Raw genomic sequence first — 16,175 nt, 5'->3', positions numbered from 1 at the left:
CACCCTGCTTTAAAAGACAAGGCTTTGGAGTTTTTCAAAAGGAAAAAACATGAACAACAGAAGCAATTACTGAAGGCCACCCCTTCATCACACGTGTCTGCACTGAGAGCATCAGTCTTAGTGGCTAACCACATTGCTCAAGCTAAGCAGCCCCTTACTGTTGGTGAAGAGTCGATCCTGCCTGCTGCTAAGGGCATTTGTTGTGAACTTTAAGGAGAGGCTGCAGTTCAAAAGGTGGCACGTGTTCCTCTTTCGGCTAGCACCATAACTAGACGAATTGATGAAATAGCAGAGGATACTGAGGCACAATTGTTAGAGAGGATCAGTGAGTCACCGTGGTACGCAATCCAGGTTGACGAGTCTACCGCTGTTGACAACAAGGTAACAGTGCTTGTTTTTGTGTGATATATTTTTCAGGAGGATGTGCCTGAGGATGTGTTATGTGCGCTTTTGTTGCCTACCGACACCACAGCTGCAGAACTAGTCAAGTCTTTGAATGATTACAGGAAAACTGATTGGGTCATTTTGCATCGGTATATGTATGGACAGAGCGGCTGCCATGACTGGACAGCTTTCTGGTTTCACTACTCGGGTCAAAGAGGTCACTTGTGAATGTGAGTCCACACACCGTGTCATCGTAGAGAAATGCCGGCTAGCTAAAAAAATGTCACCTTAATTTAACAGCGTTTTGCAGGATGTGATTAAAATTATCAACCACGTTAAAGTACATGCCCTTAACTCATGTCTGTTCACGCAGCTCTGTGAGGATTTGAACACAGAACACACACGTCTTCTCTTATACACAGAAGTGAGATGGTTTCTAAAGGTAGATCACTGGCCAGAGTTTCTGAGTTACGAGAGCCACTCCAGAGATTTCTTTTAGAAGAACAGTCACCACTGGCAGCACATTTCAGTGACACAGACTGGGTCACAAAACTTGCTTGTGTGACATATTCCACCTGCTCAACGACATCAATCTGTCACTTCAGGGGAGAATGACAACTGTGTTCAAGTCAGCAGATAAAGTGGCTGCATGCAAAGCCCAGCTGGAATTATGGGGGTGGCGAGTGAACATGGGGATTTTTGACATGTTTCAAACATGAGCAGAGATTTTGAAAGAGACTGAGCCAGGGCCTTCTTTCTCCCACCTGGTGCGTGATCACCTATCTCAGCTTTCAGAAGAGTTTGAGCCTTACCTCCCAACCACAAAAGACCCCTGAACTGGGAAGGACTGGATCCGCGACCCATTTGTGAATAAGCCAGGTGAATCGACTTTGTCCGTGCTAGAAGAGGATCAACTGCTTGAGGTCGCAAGTGACGGTGGCCTGAAAAGTGTGTTTGAGACAATGTCACATCTCCATATGTTCTGGATTAAAGTCAAGGTGGGGTATCCTGAGATGGCCACAAAAGCACTGAGAAGCCTGCTTCCATTTCCAGCACCCTATCCTTGAGAAGCGGGGTTTTCTGCAGTGACCGCAACCAAAATGAGATCGTGGAGTAGACTGGACGTAAACAGCACACTTCGGGTGTCACTGTCTCCCGTCAGCCCCAGGTGGGACCATCTAGTTGCAGGAAGACAAGCTCAGGGCTCCCGCTGATTCTGCGTTATAGTGAGTTGTATAATTATTTCATTATATATTACAATGTAATAATAGTAGAAATAAAGTGCACAATAAATGTAATGCACTTGATTCATCCCCAAACAATTCCCACCCCACTCCACACTCTGTGGAAAAACTGTCTTCCACGAAACCTGTCTCTGGTGCCAATAAGGTTGGGGACCGCTGTTTTAAATCCCGCTTAATGATTTGCCAGCTGGGTATTTTGCACAAGGTACTTAAACTTTCTGGGCATCCGTTTGCTTACAGGGCCGCGGGCAGGATTAAATCAGAGAATCTCTGAAGCTTCTCAGCACAGTGACCTGCTCACTGTAAAAGCATTCAGTGACTGTTAGCTGTTGTTACAAATAGTAACAGTGTTCTTAGCAAAACTTAAGGACTCAGCCTCCAAATGGAAATTTTTAAGGCAAATTATGTCCTTAGTTAATTCGTGTACACAATTAAGAATCTTTGTGAGTTTATCTATTTTAAAAAGTGTTGCCTCTGAATTTTCCTAGAAATTAGCTCAAGAAGCATTGGCAGGCGGATTCTTAACCACTGCGCCACCAGGGAAGCCCACTGGTAATTTTTAGTGTTCCTTGGCTTGTGTTGCATCATCCTGATCTCTGTCTTCATCTTCACTTGGCATCACCCTGTTGTGTGCAGGTCCCTGTTTTCAAACTTCTGTTTTTTTATAAGAACATCAGTCACATTAGACTAGGGCTCCCCTTCATTGCCTCATGTTAACTTGGTTACCTCTGCAAGGACTCTATCTTCAAATAAGGTCACATTCCTAGGTACTGGGAGTTAGGACTCCAAAGTATCTTTTTTTAAAATTGAAGTATAGTTAATTTGCAATTTTGGGTAGTTTCAAGTGTGCAGCAAAGTGATTCAGTTAAACGTATATATTCTTTTCAGATTCTTTTCCATTATAGGTTTTAAAACATATTGAGTATAGATCCTTGTGCTATACAGTAGGAACTTATTTTATATATAGTAGTGTATATATTTTAATCCCAAACTCCTAATCTATGCCCCTGCTATCTGTTTGGTAAGCATAGGTTTGTTTTCCATGTCTCTGAGTCTATTTCAGTTTTGTAAATAAGTTCATTTGTGTAATTTTTAAAGATTCCACATAAAGTGATATCATATAATATTTATCACCCACTGTCTGACTTATTTCACTTAGTATGATAATCTCCAGGTCCATCCGTGTTACTGCAAATGGAATTATTCCATTCTTTTTTATGGCCGAGTACTATTCCATTGTGTGTGTGTATATATATATATATATATATATATATATATATCATAGCTTCTTTATCCATTCATCCATCAATGGACACTTAGGTTGCCTCCATGTTTTGGCTATTGGAAATTGTGTTGTTATGAAGATTGGGATGCATGTATCTTTCCAAATTAGGTTTTCTCTGGATATATGTCCAGTAGTGGGATTGCTGGATCATATGGTAGCTCTACTTTTAGTTTCTTAAGGAACCTCCATACTGTTCTCCATAGTGGCTGCACCAATTCACATTCCCACCAACAGTGTAGGAGGATTTCCTTTTCTCCACACCCTCTCCAGCATTTATTATTTGTAGACATTTTATGGTGGCCAGTCTGACTGTTGTGAGGTGATACCTCATTGTAGTTTTGGTTTGCATTTCTCTAATAATTAGCTATGTTGAGCATCTTTTCATGTGCCTTTGAGTTTATTTCTGTATATGGTGTTAGAGAATGCTCTAATTTCATTCTTTTACATGTAGCTGTCCAGGTTTCCCAGCACCACATGTTGAAGAGACTGTCTTTTCTCCATTGTATATTCTTGCTTCCTTTGTCATAGATTAATTGACCATAAGTGAGTGGGTTTATTTCTGGTTTTCTATTCTGTTCCATTGATCTATATGTCTGTTTTTCTGCCAGTACCATACTTTTTTGATGACTGTAGCTTTGTAATGTAGTTTGAAGTCAGGGAGCGTGAGTCCTTCAGCTTCATTCTTCTTTCTCAAGATTCTTTTGGCTATTTGAGGTCTTTTGTGTTTCCATATAAATTAAAAAATTTTTTGTTCTGGTTCTGTGAAAATGCCATTGGTAATTTGATAGAGATTGCATTGAATCTGTAGATTGCCTTGGATGGTATGATCATTTTAATAACACTGATGCTTCCAAAACAAGAATCTGGTGTATCTTTCCATCTGTTTGTGTCATCTTCAGTTTCTTTCATCAGCATCTTAAAGTGTTCAGAGTAGAGGTTTTTGTCTCCTTAGTAGGTTTATTCATAGGTATCTTAATCTTTTTGATGGAGTGGTAAATGGGATTGTTTTCTTAATTACTCTTTCCAATATTTTGTTGTTAGTGTATAGAAATTAAACAGATTTTTGTATATTAATTTTGTATCCATCAACTTTGCTGAATTAATTGATGAACTGTAGTAGTTTTCTGGTAGCATCTTTTGGATTTTCTACTTATAGTAACATGTCAGCTGCAAGGAGTGACAGGTTTATTTCTTCTTTTCCAATTTGGATTCCTTTTATTTCTTTTTCTTCTCTTGATTGCTGTGGCTAAAACTTCCAAAACTATGTTGAATAAATGTGGCAAGAGTGGGCATCCTTGTCTTGTTCCTGATCTTAGAGGAAATGCTTTCAGCTTTTCAGCATTGAGTATGATGTTAGCTGTGGGTTTGTCCTATATGGCCTTTATTATGTTGAGGTGTGTTCACTCTATGTCCATTTTCTGAAGAGTGTTTCTCATAAATGTATATTGAATTTTATCAAAAACTTTTTCTGCATTTATTGAGGTGATCATATGGTTTTTATTCTTCAATTTGTTAATGTGATATATCACATTGATTGATTTCCAGATATTGAAAATCCTAGGATCCCTGGGATAAATCCACTTGATCATGGTGTACAATCTTTTTAATGTATTGTTGGAGTTGATTTGCTAGTATTTTGTTGAGAATTTTTGCATCTGTGTTCATCAGTGATATTAGCCTGTAGTTTTCTTCTTTTTTTCATATCTTTGTTTGATTTTGGGGTCAGGGTGATGGTGGCCTCATAGAATGAGTTTGAAAGTGCTTCTTCCTCTGCAGTTTTTGGAATAATTTCAGAAGGGTAAGTGTTAACTCTTCTCTAAATGTTTGGTAGAATTCACCTCCCTCCCTCCCTTCCTTCCTTCCTTCCTTCTTTCTCTTTTGTACTTTGGACAGTACTCATATTTGTTATCTGTAGGAAGTTTGGGTCAGCTAAGAGCATAGTTGGTTTTATCCAAAGTGGAAAACTATGGTGGTGGCCTTTTTAAAGTGATAGAAGGCAGTGTGGTGTGGTGAGTGATCACGGCTTTGGAATCAGACTGCCTGGTTTCAGATCTTAGCTTTATCACTTACACTCTGTGTGTCCTTGGACAAATTACTTAACCTCTTTATATCACCTAGGCTGTAAAATAGGTGAAAAATGTTACCGATTTCATAGGCTTATTATGAATATTAAATGCATAATATGCTTTGCAGTGTCTGATATATAAGTGCTAATAAATGGCAGATGTTTTCATTCTTATCAGCAATATTAATAATGATAAAAGGGGAAACTCAGAATATTCTGAGAAATCCTACTTAAGAAGGATGTATCTCAAATTCTTCCCTCAAGCTTAAGGGGACTAAATCCATTATATTAAAAATGATAATTAAATGTTTACCAAGTGCAAACTGTGGACTGATTTTACTAAGACAAATAACACACAGTTCCTATTATTGATGAGTAAATATATGTGTGGTTTCCAAAAGTCAAAAAATAATAAGAGAATAAAGTGAAATGTATAAATTGTCTGAGCATAGTGCACATATAAAGCACAAAGATCAAGTGCTTAATTTTAAAAGAGATCCTTGTTTCTCACCAACATGTTTATCCCAGAATCTATCCATGATCTGAGAGAGATTTAAGTTTTAGACAACCAAGCTTATTGGTGAGCATTCTGGGCTTAATATCTGTAGTAAAGGGTGGTATGTGATACTATCTCACCTACCGTTGCCTTTTTTTGGGGGGGTGGGGGGTTGAAAGGGCAAGAAGAAGTATGCAGGTGCAGTGGAAACAAGATTCAAGATGGGCAGCAAGGTATTATTCTTCTTGGCAAGTTGAAGCCTCCAGGGCAAAGACTGAATTGGACAAGGTTTGTTTTACGTTTCCTATGTTTGGTGCTTTGAGATGCAGTGGTGAGAGCTGAGCAGAAAGGCACTCAGTGCCCGAGGATATAGGATGACACAGGGGTGCAGTCTTGGGGGGTATAGTCCTCCGAGGAAGATATCTTTCCACTGAGGTCGAAAGGCTGAGTAGAAGTCGGTGCAGACAGAGTGGATGAGGGGAGAGCACTCCCAGCAGCAGGAGCAGAATGTGCAAAGATTTCCCAGATGAAGGAAACACGGTGAATTCACGGAGGGGAAGGGAGGCTAGAGGCTGAAGAGCTGAGTGAGAAGAGATGAAACTAGGAAAGAGCAGAGGCCAAATAATACTGTCCTTGTTGGCTACAGGCAACATCTTCATTCTTATCCCAAGAATAAGGGAGCTGTTGAAAGGTTCAAGTTGAAGGATACAGGTCAGGATGGCGGTGGGGTGGGGCTGCAGAAAGTGCCTTTTGCCTTTGACACGCAGGATGAATTAGAAGAAGCAAAAGTGGGTGAAGGGAGACCAATTAGGAGGTCACGATAATAATCTAGATGAGAATTAATTATGATGGTGGAAATTGAGAGGAATGGACAAACTAGGAGGTAAAACTGACAGTACTTGATGGATTGGAAATGGGTTCCAGGGAGAAGGAAGTGACAAAAGTGATTCCTAGGTTTCTGGTTGGCAGAGGTAGGTGGACAGTGGTGCTGTTTACTGAGGTAGGGATCATGGGAAGAGGCTTAGATTCAGGTGGGACGATTGTGGGTCTAGAAGGAATGACAGGACTCCTATTCGTTTTACATAAATCAGCGTCCCAGAGGAAAGAATGGTGGTGGACACTGCAATCCCAAATGTATTGAATGGATTGGGGGAGAAGGTAGAAGTGGATTTCCATTGGTTTTTGTTGCTAATTTGGGCAAGTCCTAGAATGGTGGTGGTAAAGAAGAGGAGGAGTGTGACCACATTCAACTGCAGAGATGAACTTGTCCTCAAGGCTACCAGCGGGCATTGGGCTTGTGCGCAGCTCCCGGCTGAATGGGAGGAAGGGGAGATGGAGTAGAGGGGTCCCCGGGCAGGCAGAGAACGTTGGTTTTCTTTCCCTTGTCCTTCCTGTCATTACTCTCTCTGGGTGTGGCAGCCTCTCTCAGGAAGGGTTAGGACCTGTGGTTCCCCCTGGCATCCCCAGAGCACATGTGGGTGCATGTTTTGCTTGAAGATTTGGCTTGAGGAAAGGCAAGTGGCAATTAACGAACAAGCTTTGAGGTGAGCAAGTTCCTAATTTTAAAGAGATTGTGGGCCGGAGTTCATCTTTTGGCTGATTGAACGAAACAACATTTTGTCCCCCTGGAAACAATGTTCTGAATGGTGACTGGATGTTTCAAACATTATTCCTCTTAAAATGGATTCTGAGTTGAAACTTGGATTCCTGAAAAGATGTATCTGATCACATTTGGTCTGATGTGACTTGAGGAAATTTGATTACATTGTATCATTATTTCAAAGAGTGTTTACTGAGCACTTGGTATCTTCCAGGAACACATCTGGTGCTGGACACGTGCTGGTGGATGTGATGGAGGGATTTACGTGTTAGAGACATGACTAAGCATGTGGGGCACCAGAAGGGGAGTACAGAGAGGGGGCAGCGTGGCGGGGCGGAGGAACCTGATGAAGCCACCATGGGGCAGAGAGAGCAGTGAGGAAGGTGGCAGGAGGTCCCTGAAGGGATTGTCACCCATGTTGAAGCTGTTGGACTTTATCCTCTTTGTGGTAGCTGTGCTTTGTTCAAGGAAGTGGCCCCTTCAGATATGTGTCTTTAACGGTCACCCTTGCTACTGAGTAGGAATGCACGGGAGAAGAGCAAAAATCAACAGGGGGAGCCAGTTAGGTGCTTGCACAGTAAGGATATGAGAGATGGGAGGGGAAGGGAGGAAACATAGGGTGTGAGGGTCACTCAGAGGGTAGAACCAGGGTTTGTGATGGATGGGCATGCAGGGGGGCAGCCACGGTGGGTGAAACAGTGTGTTAATTTCCTGTTGCTGCTATAACAAATTACCACAAACTGGGCAGAAACAACAGAAATTTATCCTCTCACAGTTCCGGAGGCTTGAGGTCAAAATCCGGATGTGAGCAGGGCTGCGCCCCCTCCAAAGGCTTAGGCAGAAGCTTTCCTTACTCCCCCCAGCTTCTGTGGTGGTGGCATCCTTGTCAAAAGCTTTTTCTGCATCTATTGAAATGATCATATGGTTTTTATTCTTTAATTTGTTGATGTGGTTTATCACACTGATTGCATTGTGGATATTGAAGAATCCTTGCATCCCTGGGATAAATCCCACTTGATCACGGTGTATGATCCTTTTAATGTGTTGTTGGATTCAGTTTGCCAGTATTTTGTTGAGGATTTTTGCATCTATGTTCATCAGTGATATTGGCCTGTAATTTTCTTTTTTGTAGTATCTTTGTCTGGTTTTGGTATGAGGGTGATGGTGGCCTCATAGAATGAGGTTGGGGGTGTTCCTTCCTCTGCAATTTTTTGGAAGAGTTTGAGAAGGGTGGGTGTTAGTTCTTCTCTAAATGTTTGATAGAATTCACCTGTGAAGCCATCTGGTCCTGGACTTTTGTTTGTTGGAAGATTTTTTTTTTTTTTTTTCGGTACGCGGGCCTCTCACTGTTGTGGCCTCTCCCGTTGCGGAGCACAGACTCCGGACGCGCAGGCTCAGCGGCCATGGCTCACGGGCTCAACCGCTCTGCGGCATGTAGGATCCTCCCGGACTGGGGCACGAACCCGTGTCCCCTGCATCAGCAGGCAGACTGTCAACCACTGCGCCACCAGGGAAGCCCTTGTTGGAAGATTTTTAATCACAGTTTCAATTTCATTACTTGTGATTGGTCTGTTCATATTTTCTGTTTCTTCCTGGTTCAGTCTTGGAAGGTTATACCTTTCTAAGAATTTGTCCATTTCTTCCAAGTTGTCCATTTTATTGGCATAGAGTTGCTTGTAGTAGTCTCTTAGGATGCTTTGTATTTCTGCGGTGTCTGTTGTAACTTCTCCTTTTTCACTTCTAATTTTATTGATTTGAGTCCTCTCCCTCTTTTTCTTGATAAGTCTGTCTAATGGTTTATCAATTTTGTTTATCTTCTCAAAGAACCAGCTTTTAGTTTTGAGCTTTGCTATTGTTTTCTTTGTTTCTATTTCATTTATTTCTGCTCTGATCTTTATGATTTCTTTCCTTCTGCTAACTTTGGGTTTTGCTTGTTCTTCTTTCTCTAGTTCCTTTAGGTGTAAGGTTAGATTGTTTACTTGAGATTTTTCTTGTTTCTTGAGGCAGGCTTGTATAGCTATAAACTTCCCTCTTAGGACTGCTTTTGCTGCATCCCATAGGTTTTGGATCATCGTGTTTTCATTGTCATTTGTCTCTAGGTAGTTTTTGATTTCCGCTTTAATTTCTTCAGTGATCTCTTGGTTATTTAGTAATGTATTGTTTAGCCTCCATGTGTTTGTGTTTTTTACGTTTTTTTCCCTGTAATTCATTTATAATCTCATAGCGTTGTGGTCCAAAAAGATGCTTGATATGATTTCAATTTTCTTAAATTTACTGAGGCTTGATTTGTGACCCAAGATGTGATCTATCCTGGAAAATGTTCTGTGTGCACTTGAGAAGAAAGTGTAATCTGCTGTTTTTGGATGGAATGTCCTATAGATATCCATTAAATCTATCTGGTCTATTGTGTCATTTAAAGCTTCTGTTTCCTTATTTATTTTCATTTTGGATGATCTGTCCATTGGTGTAAGTGAGGTGTTAAAGTCCCCCACTATTATTGTGTTACTGTCGATTTCCTCTTTTATAGCTGTTAGCAGTTGCCTTATGTGTTGAGGTGCTCCTAAGAACATGGTTTAGATGACGGAAATATTTAGACCCAGTTAAAAATCAGGGTTGAAGCCTCAACTCTGTGAGGTAGGTACAATTATTAGTATCATTTCATAAACTGGGAAATTGGGACATAGAAGCTCACATGTAACAGAGCTGAGATTTGAATCCAGACATTCTGATTGAGAGCCTGTGCTTAACCACCCTGGCAGATACCTTTTGTCATATTATTTGTTGTGTTTGTCTAGGCAGATGCAAACTTTCCAGTATGTAAACTTGCACAAAGATATCAATCTGAGTTGCTGCTGTATCTAGCACAATATGTCGATATCATGATGAGCGTGGAGCAGATGATGGCTGGGTAGAGATGAAACGTCTGTTCAGGGTAAATTTTCTACTTTGATGAGTAACCAAAGAGAGAGATGGTGTGACCAGGAATCCAGATAAAATCAAAGACTCTACCATCATCATTACGTTTCTGGGGTGGGATGATGGATGGGAACATATTAAGTCATTTTCCCACTAACCAGTAAGAGTCAATCCCAATTGCTGTTCAGACTATTTGAGTTCTAATGCTAGCCCACACCTCACCTGGGAATAATCATGAGATCACATACTTAGTAACTTGAAAAATTTCTATCTTTAAATGGCATCTGTTCCAGGAAAAATTCTTTGAGTTAATGTGGACAGCCCTGCCCGTGGGCAATAGATACCAGAAGAAGCACATATATTAGAGACCTCAGAATTTAACTTGGGGGCACAAAATAGCCATCAATCTCTGGTAAAGACAGAAAGGGCCATAGAGTAACCATCATCAATGGAGAATACTCTACCCAGCAAAGCTGTCCTTCAGAAATGAGTGAGAGATACTTGTGCAAACAAAAGCTAAGGGAGCTCCTCACCACTAGACCTACCTTATAGGAAATGCTAAGGGTGTTCTTCAAGTGGAAATAAAGTTAATTAACATTGTAAAAATGTATGAATGTGTAAAACACATTGGTAATGATAAAATATAATCAAAGTCAGATTCTTTAATATTGTAATGGTGGTTCATAATTCACTTACAACTCTAGCTTAAAAGTTAAACAACAAATGGATTAAAAAAATAATAATAGTTTGTTATTGGATACACAATGTAAACAAGATGTAAAGTGTAACATCAATAACGTAAAATGTGAGGAAGGGGGAGAAGTAAAAGCATAAGGTTTCTGTATGCTATTGAAGTTAAGTAGTTATCGACTTACAATTGGATGTTATAGCTATAAGGTATTTTATGTAAGTGAGGGTAACCACAACATAGTACTGGAATTCCAAGCCAGAGCAATCAGGCGAGAAGAAGAAATAGGAGGCATCCAAAAAAATGAAAGAAGTGAAATAAATTGTTCCCATTTGCAGATGACAAAGTGTTCCTTGTAGAAAACCCTAAAGACTCCACCAAAAACTCTTACACCTAAAAATGCATTCAGTGTATCTGCAGGATACAAAGTAAACGTACAGAAATCAATTGTCTACCTGTATGTTAACAGTGAAACATCTGACAAAGAAATAAAGAAAACAGTCCCATTCACAATAGCATCAATAACAAGGAAATACTTAAGAATAAATTTAACCAAGGAAGTGAAATATCTCTCCACTGAAAACTATAAGCCACCGATGAAAGAAGTTGAAGAAGACACAGATAAATGGAAAGACATCCTGTGTTCATAGATCAGAAGAATTAATATTGTTTAAATGCCCAAGTTTCCCAAAGCTGTCAATAGAGTCAATGCAATCCCTTTCAAAATTCCAATGGCATATTTCACAAAAATAGAAAAACAATCCTAAAATTTGTTTGGAACCACAAAAGACCCTGAGCAACCAAAGCAATCATGAGAAAGAAGAACAAAGCTGGAGGCATCACATGTCCTGATTTCAAACTATATTACAAAGCTATAGTAATCAAAATAGTATACTGGCTTAAAAACACATAGACCAATGGAACAGAACAGAGAGCCCAGAAATAAGGCCCTGCATTAACAGTCAACCAATATTAGACAAGGGAGGCAACTGCCCTCAATGGGGAAAGAATAGTCTCTTCCATAAATGGTGCTGGGAAAACTGGATAATCACATGCAGAAGAATGAAGCTGGACCCCTGTCTTATATCACCCACAAAAAATAACTTGAAATGGATTAAAGACCTGATTGTAAGGCCTGAAACTTTAAAACTCCTAGAAGGAAACAAGTGAAAATGCTCCTTGACTTGGTCTTGGCAGCAAGTTTTTAGATATGGCAACAAAAGCACAAGCAACAAAACCAAAAATCAGCAAGTGGAGCTACACCGACAAAAAAGCTTCAGCACAGAAAAAGAAAGAATCAACAAAATGAAAAGAAGACCTACATAATGGGATAAAATATTTGTAAACCATATGTTTGATAAGGGATTAATATCCAAAATATATAAGGAACTCAAGCAACTCAGGAGTAAAAGAACAAGCCAGTTAAAAAACTGGTCAAGGCAGATGAATGGATAAAGAAGATGTGGCACATGTATACAATGGAATATTACTCAGCCATAAAAAGGAACAAAATTGAGTTATTTGTTGTGAGGTGGATGGACCTAGAGTCTGTCATACAGAGTGAAGTAAGTCAGAAAGAGAAAAACAAATACCGTATGCTAACACATATATATATGGAATCTAAAAAAAAAGGTTCTGAAGAACCCAGGGGCAGTACAGGAATAAAGATGCAGATGTAGAGAATGGACTTGAGGACACGGGTAGGGGGAAGGGTAAGCTGGGACGAAGTGAGAGAGTGGCGTGGACATATATACACTACCAAATGTAAAATAGATAGCTGGTGGGAAGCAGCTGCATAGCACAGGGAGATCAGCTCGGGGCTTTGTGTCCACCTAGAGGGGTGGGATAGGGAGGGTGGGAAGAGACACAAGAGGGAAGAGATATGGGGACATATGTATTTGTATAGCTGATTCACTTTGTTATACAGCAGAAGCTAACACACCATTGTAAAGCAATTATACTCCAATAAAGACGTTTAAAAAAAACAAAAAGAAAAACAAGTCAAGGACTTGAATAGACATTTTCCCAAAAAAGACATTCAGATGGCCAACAGGTACATGAAAACATGCTCAGTATCACTAATTATCAGGGAAATGCAAGTCAAAACCACAATGAGATATCACCTCACACCTGCTATTATCAAAAAGACAAGAGAAGGAAAGTGTTGGCAAGGATGTGAAGAAAAGGAAACCCTTGTGCACTGTTGGTGGGAATGCCCCTATGGAAAACACTATTGAGGTTCCTCAAAAAATTAAAAGTAGAGCTATCATGTGATCCAGCAATCCCACTTCTTGGTATTTATCTGAAGGACACAAAAATTATACCTGTATCCCCATGTTCATTGCAGCATTATTTATATGGTCAAGATACAGAAACAACCTAATTATCCACTGATGGATGAATCGATAAAGAAAACATGGTATATGTACACAATGGAATATTATTCAGCCACAGAAAGAGGAAAATCCTGCTGTTTGTGACAACATGGATGAAACTTGTGGGTTTTATGCTCAGTGAAATAAGTCAGACTGAGAAAGACAAATATTGTATGTTTTACATGCAGAATCTAAAATCATTGAACTCCTAGGAACAGATTAGATTGGTGGTTGCCAGGGGTGGAGCTGGTGGAAATGGGTGGAAGTGGTTAAAATGTACCAACTTCTAGTTATTAAATGAATAAGATCTGGGGATGTAGTGTACAGCAGGGTTACTACAGTTAACAATACTGTATTGTATACTTAAAAGTTGCTAAGAGAATAGATCTTTAAAGTTCTCATCAAAAAAAACCCCCCAAAACAAAAAAGACCCCAAAACCTAAACAAAAAACCCAAAAGGTAACTACATGAGGTAACGGATATAACTAACCTTACTGTGGTAATCATTCTGCAATATATATGTATATCAATTAATGACACTGTACACCTTAAACTTATACAATGTCATGTGCCAATTTTATCGAAATAAAGTTGGGAAGAAATAGAATTATGTGTGCAAAAGATATTTATGAGGCATGCCCCTTTTTTTAGCAGAAGAAAACGCTGTGTGTTGATTAGGAGAGGGTTGGCCAACATCTGAGTTAACCATTTACAGTTCTGTTATTTTACGAGATATCAGACTTGGTCACTTGGATTTGTAGTGTTTGGCTGAATTTTCAGGTTCGATGCTGAAAAACAGCTTGCTTAGCTAATGTAGGAAAAAAAACGCTAAAACCTGGAATAAAATATTTTAAAAAGGTAATGCTTTAAGAACATCTGTGAGAAGCAGGACAGAAGTGCATATTGTGAATTTTATTATCATAAAATTAAAAAAAGGCAGGATGACCTGTTTGTATATTGTGCATCTCCTCAGTGAGTTTGTGTGTAAACAACAGTGGAGATTAAAACGGGTGGTGCGAGTGTGGCGTTCATCCATGGGGACAGGTTCTCCCTCAGTAGTGTGGGGTTGAAGATGGAGATCAGAGGTGCTGGGGAATGTCTTAGACTATCCAGTATGACGGCGGCAGTTCATTGCACGCAGATGGGCAGGATGTGTGTGAGCCGGAGGAGAGGAGGGAGATGCTTGTGTAAGGAGGTGGACGAGAAGTACGTGTGGGGAGGTGACCCGGAAAGATGGCTTACTGGAGCAAAGGACACGTGCATAATGACTTATCTCACAGTTCACCTACCTCTTTGAAGCTTATCCTCCTGTCCTTCCTGGGTTGAAGTTACCACCTCCTACCCTTCACCTTTGCAGGTTTATCACAGAGTCTGTTACATTACTTATAGGTCTGCCTCGCTCCCGCAGCTGGGAAATTCCTTGAAGGTAGCCACCCTTTTCTTATTCCTTTCCTGTTGTTTCCAGAACGGACTGCTTTCTTGGTGCTTGGGGCCTCTGAGTAATACATAACCACTTCTGGAATAAATGAATAACTATTTTACGCTGTAAAATAACAACTGGGTCACATAGGTAGAGCAGACCCCATCAAAGAGAAACTTAGAGCCTTAGACAGAAAAGTCACCCAAGAGTCACGGTCCGTGGAAAAACGTGGGCAGCAGCGTGCGGGGTGAATTGTATTTTTGGCCTGGTCACGTACCTTACAGGCTTTGTGACTTCAGGTGGTGTGAATGAATTAATTCCTCTTCGGAAAATTAGGGAGTCTTCATTGAGAAGAAATACTGAGTATTTTATTTGAAAGTGAGTATCAAAATAAATGCTCATAAAATTGTAACAATTGTTAAAACGATGTTTGATATGTACCGATTTGGAGAATAAAAAAATAAGTGCAGTGACTCAGAGACAAACACGCCTCTCGTATAAAGAGATAATGCAGTGTTCGTAGTGAAATGTTTCTTTTACACCAGTTTCACGCTTGCACTGAAATAGGGCAGAGGGGCAGGCCGTAGGGCACAGCTGGAGGCCCCTGAGCTTTGGGGAGACAGACCTGGGTTCCAGTCTGCCGTTTAGCCGTGCGTCTGTGTGAGTGACTCACGTGCTTTGAGGTTTCCTTTCACAGACTTTATGTATCTATAGTAACGTCTGAATTTCAGGGCTTCTGTAAGGCTCCTGGGTGGAGTGTGCATCATGTCCAAAGGACTCAGTGACCGGCAGATCTGCTTTCTACTCCGTCCTGTGCAGTCTGCCGCACTAGGGCTTTCCCTGGGGGCGTCTCACCTTCTCCAGGCCCCCTGGTCCGTGTTGCTGTGGGGGGGGTGAGTTGACTGGCCCCGGTTCACGGAGGTGTGGGTGAAAGTGCCGTGGTAACTTCCCCAGACCCCTGCGTGGTGATGGAGGTGTGCGTGCTGAGCGCTGGACACTAGGCGTCTCTCCCGCGCTGGCTTTCAGCCCGGACTCACCAGGCTGCTTTGGGCTGCGACCTGCACTTGATGTCTGATTCTTCTGAGTCTGTCCCCTGCACTGAAACGTTCTTCTCTGATGTCTGTGCCCGCCTCCCGCTGACCCGTGACTCTGCTCCAACCTCCTTCCGGCCTCAACCCCCCGGTTCTCTCCAGGTCACGGCTTTCCAGGTTCCCACACTTTTGCTCTTCTTTTCCAAGAAGCGTCCTGCACTGTCTCATTCCTTGATGTCCACCCAGTCCTCTTAACCCGCTCCATCCAAAATATCTCGTAGGATGCACATTGAGTCGCTGATTCATTCACTGAGCGAACGTTTCTCGAGTTTGTGTTCTGTGTATGGCTTAGGCTCATTCTGACGCTTTGGTGGGAAAACACAAGGTTTTATTAATAAAACACAAGTTTTTATTCCTGTTGCGTTTAGAAGACTCTGGAGAAAATGGAAATTCCCCAGGACATAGTAAAGGATCTCTTTACCCACCAGAGTGTGTCTGCTGGACAATTAAAAGAATATGCATTCTCTGCCTTCGGAAAGGATAACTGCATTCTGTGTTGCTAATGCTCTGGGGAGTGGGGACACATTGACATCTATTGAGAGAGAAAAAGAAGGAGAATGAGGACTTTCGTGTGGGAGAATGGGAGGGTGGCCAGAGCAGCAAGAGACCAC

At 41.0% G+C, this 16,175-nt stretch overlaps 1 long non-coding RNA gene across 1 annotated transcript in view; it reads left to right on the top strand.

Annotated features, from left to right (window-relative positions):
- Positions 1-1,052: 1,052 nt before the first annotated feature.
- Positions 1,053-16,175, top strand: part of LOC113614750 (uncharacterized) — a 48,211-nt gene continuing 33,088 nt past the window's right edge. The window contains exon 1 of the long non-coding RNA XR_003430713.1: positions 1,053-1,610. This is a non-coding gene — a long non-coding RNA (uncharacterized LOC113614750). The remainder of the gene's footprint in view (positions 1,611-16,175) is intronic.

The sequence above is a fragment of the Aethalodelphis obliquidens genome, unplaced genomic scaffold (assembly GCF_003676395.1).
Source record: "Aethalodelphis obliquidens isolate GAN/ISIS:26980383/991018 unplaced genomic scaffold, ASM367639v1 scaffold103, whole genome shotgun sequence".
Classification (NCBI taxonomy): domain Eukaryota; kingdom Metazoa; phylum Chordata; class Mammalia; order Artiodactyla; family Delphinidae; genus Aethalodelphis; species Aethalodelphis obliquidens.
The sequence above is the reverse complement of the archived record's forward strand: the minus strand, read 5'-3'. Positions and strand labels throughout refer to the sequence as shown.